Below are 7299 nucleotides of genomic sequence, written 5' to 3'. Positions count from 1 at the left end.
CTCTCTCTCTCTCTCTCATAGTGTTTATTTCATGCCTCACCCTCATCCCCTTTTCACACTCTCTCTCACATGTCCCCTTCTATAATTTACCTACCCTTCCTTCTCTACACACTCCACCCCCTCCTCATAATGTAGACCCTCCCCACTCCCACTATCCCCCCCACCTCTCTCTCTCTCTCTCTCTCTCTCTCTCACACACACACACACACACACACACACAAACACACAAAAATCCCTTTTGAAATTCGAGTATATGTATATATTTTGAATTAATTTATAAAGTTTGATTTTATTTGTAAACTTAAACTTTCTTTTAAAGCTAACTTTATAACACTTTCTTGTAACAAATTTAGCATTACTTTAGAACATTATTTTAATTTTAACTTTATACTTCATTAATTTAATATTTCCCAAATTTATAAATTTCAACCTTATTTCAAAATTTGATATAATATCTAATATTTTTTTCTAATTTCCATCCATCCCCTAATTACCACATCCCCCCCACCCCCCCTCTCTCTCTCTGCTTCCCAAATTCCTCCCCCCATCACCATTTTCATCCATTTGATGCCCTAATTATTCTCTTTTTCTCTACCTAATCTCTCCCCCATTTGATGTTGTCTCTTTCTACCTCATACCTTCCTACATTTCTCCATTTGTCCTATTTCCAACCCCAATTACCATATCTTCTCCTTTATTACCATTTATCTCTACATCATCTCTTTGCCTCCCTACCTCCTTAATCTCTTTAAGTCTCTCCTTTCCCTCCTCTCACAATCTCTCTTGCACATATCTCTCACCATGTTTCCTCTTATCTTACTCTAATGTCCCGTCCTCATATCTCTTTATCTCTCAAATTCTTTCTATATGTCTACCTTGTGTTTCTCATGCCCCCCATAGCCTCTATCATGTCCCCTACTACTTGCTCTCTTTGTCTCATGTATCTTTATCTCTCACTCTCTCTCATAGTGTTTACTTCATGCCTCACCATCATCCCCTTGTCACACTCTCTTGCAAATGTCTCCTTCTATAATTTACTCCCCCATCCTTCTCTAGACACTCTCTCCCCCTCCACCCCCCTCCTCATAATGTAGACACTCCCCACTCCCCTCCCCCCCTCACACCCACACCTACACATCCCTTTTGAAATTTGACTATATGCATATATTTTGAATTAATTTATAAAGGTTGATTATAAATTAAGTGAAAGACATAATATATAAGTGAGATTATGAAAATAGGTGCCTCGAGAAGGATATCTCTTGGCTTATTATATATAAGCTAGTAGCATTGGCGATGCAAAATGAAAGACATTATTTTTTAAATTATGATTCTTTATAAATTTTGTCTATTATGAAAAAAATTAATTATTTAATTTTTAATATTAGTAGGATATATTATAATTTTATATATTCAATTCAAAAATATACGATCATTTATCTCATCACCTCTCTCTCTCTCTCTCTCTCTCTCTCTCTCTCTCTCTCTCTCTCTCTCTCTCTCTCTCTTTGTATCATGTATCTATTTATCTAGCCCTCTATCTTGGCATCAACTTCATGCTTCATCTCTCTCTCTCTCTCTCTCTCTCTCTCTCTCTCTCTCTCTCTCTCTCTCTCTCTCTCTCTCTCTCTCTCTCTCTCTCTCTCACACACACACACACACACACACACACACACACACACACACACACACACACACATCTCTTTACCTCATACTATTTCTATGTCAACTTCATACCTCATTTCTTATATCCTCTTGTCTCACTCTCTCTCACACATATGTACCTCATCTCCCAAACTCTCTTTCTGTGAGCATAAAATGTACCTCTCTCTCTCTCTCTCTCTCTCTCTCTCTCTCTCTCTCACACACACACACACACACACACACACACACACACACACACACACACACACACACACACATCTCCTCCATGATCTCTTCCCCCTAATTACCATTTGACTATTTTCCTCTCCCTCTTTTCTCTTTTTCTCTAATTTCTCCTTTTTAGTCTCTCCCCTCTCCCCTCCCCCTTCTCACCATTGCTTTACTTATTCAAATTCTCTCGATCTCTCTCCTTCACCATGTTCATCTATTCCATGCCCTAAGAATTATATTTCTCTATACCTCATCAGTATTTGATGCCCTAATTATTGTCTCTCCTCCTCTATCTCTCCCTCTTTACCTTGTCTCTTTCTACATCATTTGTTTCTCCTCTTCTACCTTTCTCCCACATTCCATCCTCTCTTACCATTTCATCCTCTTGAAAATCACTTATCTTATCATGGTATATCACCTCTCTCTCTCTCTCTCTCTCTCTCTCTCTCTCTCTCTCTCTCTCTCTCTCTCTCTCTCTCTCTCTACGTACCCCGTCCTCATTTTCTCTCTATCTAAATACTCATCTCTCTATGTCTACATGATGTGTCTTAAAACCTCTCCCCTTGTCTCACTTTCTCTATCATGTCCCCTCATATTATTTCTACCTACTCTCCTTACATCATGTATCTATTTCTCTAGCCCTCTTTCTTGGTGTCTACTTCATGCTAGGTTTAGAGTTTTCATCACTAGAATTCAGGGATAAGATTATGGTAGGAATTTGGGTTTAAGATTATTATTAGAATTCTCATGCTAGGTTTAGATTTTTCATCATGGTTTTAGAGTAGGATTAAGATTTAGGGTTGGGGATGAGAATATGATAAGAGTTTAGTATTATGGTTTCAATTTTTCTTAGGGTTAAGGTTTATACCATGGTTAGTGTTATGATTTTAGTTATGATTATGGTCATGGCTAGGTTTAGGGTTAGGATTACATTTAATGTTAAGATAGAGAGTTATGGTTAGTAGTATGATCAGGCTTATGGATTTGACCAATACTTAATGGTATGATTAGGGTTACATGTATATTTAGGGTTAAGGTTGTAGCTAGTGTTATAAATTAGGTTGATGGTTTAGATTGTGCTTAGAATTAGAATTTGGGTTAGGGTTAAAGATAGGATTATGGATAGGGTGAAGGTTTTCTTAAGAAAATTATTAGAGATTACATTATTGTTAGGATTAGGGATTTTCCTAGGGTTTATATTAGGGTTTGGGTTATGGTAGTAGTTACTTTTTGCATTATGGTTTTATTTTAGATTTGGTGTTGTGGTTATTGTTATAATTAAGCTTTACATAATGGTTGTATATTTGGTTTGTTGTATTGATATGGTTAGAAATAGAATTAGGGTCAAGCATAAGATTAAAATTATGGTTAGTATTATGGTGAATACAATTGAGATTTCTATTAAGATAAGGGTTTGCACCATAGTTAGAGCCAATTTTAGTTAAGGCTAGGGTTATGATCAAGGTTATAGTTAGGATGATGATAATGATTAGGGCCAGGATTATCATTAGGATTAGGGTTTAGGATTATCATTATATTTATTTTTAAATTTAGGGTTTCATTATTGTTCTAAGGCTTAGATCACATTAAGGTAAGTATGAGAGTTATCATAACATTCAAGGTTATTATTGTGGTTAGGATTTAGGGTTAGATCTATGGTTAGGACATGTTTATAATTATTGTTAAGGTCATATCTAGGGTTCAAGATAGAATTAATTGTAGGATTAGGTTGAGGATGTGGACTATAATTTTAATTGTAATTGGATCTTTTTATTAAAGTTAGGGTTGGAAGTACTATGAGGTTTAGTGTTAGACATATATATGGGTGTTAAATAATGGAATAGAATTCGGCTTAACCATTACAAATATAATTAATTTTTTGGATGTATTAAATAGTAGCCAAAAGAAGGGGGGGCTAACCCTATTTAGAATAATATATATGGATAACTTAGCTCTTTAGGGTCATATTTATCTTTGTAATATTAATTCTGTCCAAATTACTTAATACTACTATATTTCACATTGTAGTATAAATTTAGTACATTTAAGTCTTCTAACATATTACTTAATAAAAAAAAAAGAGTATCATGAAATAGAAATATGATATTTCTATTTTATTATTAGAAATTTTATATTAAATATATTTTTGATATATTTTTAATTAAACATAGAAATATTTTTAGGGATTCATAAAAATGCATTTCTATTATATTTTGGTTTTTGCATGCAAATAAATTTATATTTTAAAAGTTTTAAAAAATCAAATTTAAATTTTGTAATAAATCAATTCTTAAAACTAAATTCTAGATATATATAATACCTTTTTAAAAAAATCCAAATTTCTAATCTAATCTCAAATATATATTTATAATCTATTTCTTTTGCAACATACTTCATCATATAAAAATTAGCATAAATGTTATTTTTAAATTTTAGGAAATCATCAATCACTTTTAAATAGAATGTTTCTACATTTTTTAAATATATGAACAAAAAGTCTATAATATTATTTCAGTTACTAATATTTTATATAAGAATTGTTAAAGATAGACCCTCAATAATATTAACTTTACATATTACATTTCATTGATATTTAATTTAACCAAACTGTATGAAATAAATTGTTAAAAAGATCGTACAAATAAAATGAATGATGCTAATGATGTTGCTTGCAGATGTGCCAATTGTTAAAAAGACCATACAAATACAACTATAGTGATATCCTTTCTTGCATGGCAAATGTGTCAATGTCCTTTGTTCTGGATAAGATTTTATGAACATATAACTACATTTTTCATATTAAAAATTACAAAGTTTTTCTTATAATTAAAAAATAAAATATGCAAATAAATAATAATGGATAACGTAATTTTTTTTAAAAAAAATTTGCATTTGAAGAACTCCATTAATGAATGTACTCGCAATTAATTTTTCTTACTAAAATTTTATTTATATTTATACTAAAAAATATTCTTTTGACATTCTTGGTAAATAGATTGTTCTTTCTAATGTAACTCATACATGCCTGAACCTATGAGAAACAATTTGATACCAACAATTGGATAATCTATCATGAGATTGATAGATTTCCTCTTAATTGAAATGCACAACTCCCTTATCAATGATATTCAATGAATTTTTTTTCCCTAAACTAATCAAGGGGTATGTTCTTAACTAGAGAATAGTAGAGGTATAACTAAGCTAACCTTAGACAAGATCTAACTCAGGCAAACATGAAGTTTCAAATCAATTAATCAGTTTTACACATCCACACATCTTATGAATTCATAAAACTTCCCAGTAAACTGAACTATTAGAGTTTAAATTTATCTTTTAACTAATAAATTGACTACATAAAGGATTCCTCTTTGAATGAACAATAACAATGCTTATCACATTCATTCATTATATTATGAACAAGGGAAGTAAAACTCTATCTCTTCCTTGTTCTGTTTCCAAACCATATGATGAAAATACTAACTAACTTCTATGGGAACATAAAATAATTGATATCAAATACCTCTTATTTGTCTCTACAACAAAAAGTACTTTACACCAAAAATTTTGCCAACCTTTTATTTATCATTCAACTTCATACATATAGAGTTTGAGAGATGACCGTTACAATAGGAATTTTAATCGGTTCATCTTCTGAGGATGGAAAATAGAAAGATACCAGTTTGTCATATTACAAAATTTGTAAGGTTTACATCAAAAAATGAAAAGGGGGAGTCAACTGAATCACTTGGGCTTCTTTCCTTTTTCAGTTTTCGCTCTATATGCCTTAGCAACAACTATAATTGGAATCATTTCTTTATGATTGGGCACATGTACATTAGTGAATCTTAAGAGCCACTTTGAATGCTCCCAGGCTAGTTCCTTTACTGCATTTAGCTAACTTGTCAATTCTTCAGTACCCACGTGTACGCATCCACCAAGTGTTTGCAACTCTAATACTCTATTTTGACTGCTTGAAGTCATTCCAGATAGATTACTCAAGTATGTGGATAAGTTTTTCTTCATTACTTCTACCCTAATAGGAGCTTTCCCTTGCCCACTAGTTTGTGAGTTAGTGTGTAATCCTCGTATGAGTTCGAATGCTTTGTCTTGGGTCTTCCCCACTTTTTCCCTTATTTTTTTAAGTCCCTCTTCAGCTTCTTGAATCATTTCTAGCTTAAATTGCATGCTTTGAAGCCATTCGAATAGAGGCTCTGTCTCTTTCTTCAAAATCTTTGCTTCAACCACCTCTTTTGCCTTCATTTGGATGATCATTTTTAGGAGGGAAATGCATTCATCACATCTTGCCTTCTTCGCAGCCAAAGTGTTGTGATTAGATATAATATTATCCTTCTCAGTTTCCAATCGAAGGATAACATTTCCAATTTGATCGATCAGTGCAATTCCATCTGCATTGAGTTTTTCAATCCATTCTTTTTCGATCTGGCCAAAATGCCTATCTTTCTAAAGATGTGAGATGAAAGCTCACACTTCTTCCACTATGAGGTTCTTAGTAACAGGGACACCAGAAATGGTTGCCAATGGAACAACTAACTGCCTGATAAATCTTTTCAATTCTTCAATCTCAGCCTTCATCTTGATTTTTTTACAATTTGAGGCTCTCCAATTGTTCTTCTATCACCTCATTACTTGATCTCCATAGGCCCACCTTGGTATCATGTCTAGCCTCTCCAAGATCAATTGAATGTAGAGTGAAATCATCAGGCGTCATGTCTTCAATTCTCCCTGCTTTGTTTGGCTTTGCTATCTCCATTGTTAAGTGTCCTATTTTTGGATCTTGCCTAAGTATTGATAAAGTCTTTTGCTTCTTAGTTTTCACTATTGCAGACCTAGGGTGAACTACTTGAGACACAGTATCTTTTGTAGAAATGCTCTCCTCTTTCTTATTTCTCTTCCTTTCTAAGGTGTCTTCTAGCCACGAATCTATACTAATCACTTTAGAAGTAGCCCCAAGTGACTCTATACTGAACATTTTCCTCTTCATTGGAGTCATTGCCACTGTAGCTATAGAAAAAGGATTCTTTGGATCTTGAAAAAGAAGCCTAGATGAACTCGAGGCTTTCTCTTCCTCTTGAGTTTTCCTCACAGCTTCATCAGATTTAGTGGACTCACTGCTACTGCACTTTTCATCCCTGATCTCTACCATCTAAATGGGGGAACTAGTTGGCTTCAAAAGAGGAGCACTTGCAGATGGATCGGGGCTATGATGAGGAGATGGAGATGGAGTAATGTGAGGAGGTGAGACTAGAGCAGTGACACCATCTTTTGGCTCTTTAGTCCTCTTTTCTTTGGTGCTAGCTTGGGTTCCAATAACTAGTAGAGGATCACCCTAGCAAGTTGGAGTTATTGAAATGTTCTTCTCTAGGGGTTGATCACCTCCTCCTGCAGATTGAGCTAGTCCTTGAG

Source organism: Cupressus sempervirens, chromosome 8 (assembly GCF_028749045.1).
Source record: "Cupressus sempervirens isolate cs-2001-9-10 chromosome 8, ASM2874904v1, whole genome shotgun sequence".
Taxonomy (NCBI): Eukaryota; Viridiplantae; Streptophyta; class Pinopsida; order Cupressales; family Cupressaceae; genus Cupressus; species Cupressus sempervirens.
Note: the sequence above shows the minus strand (reverse complement) of the source record.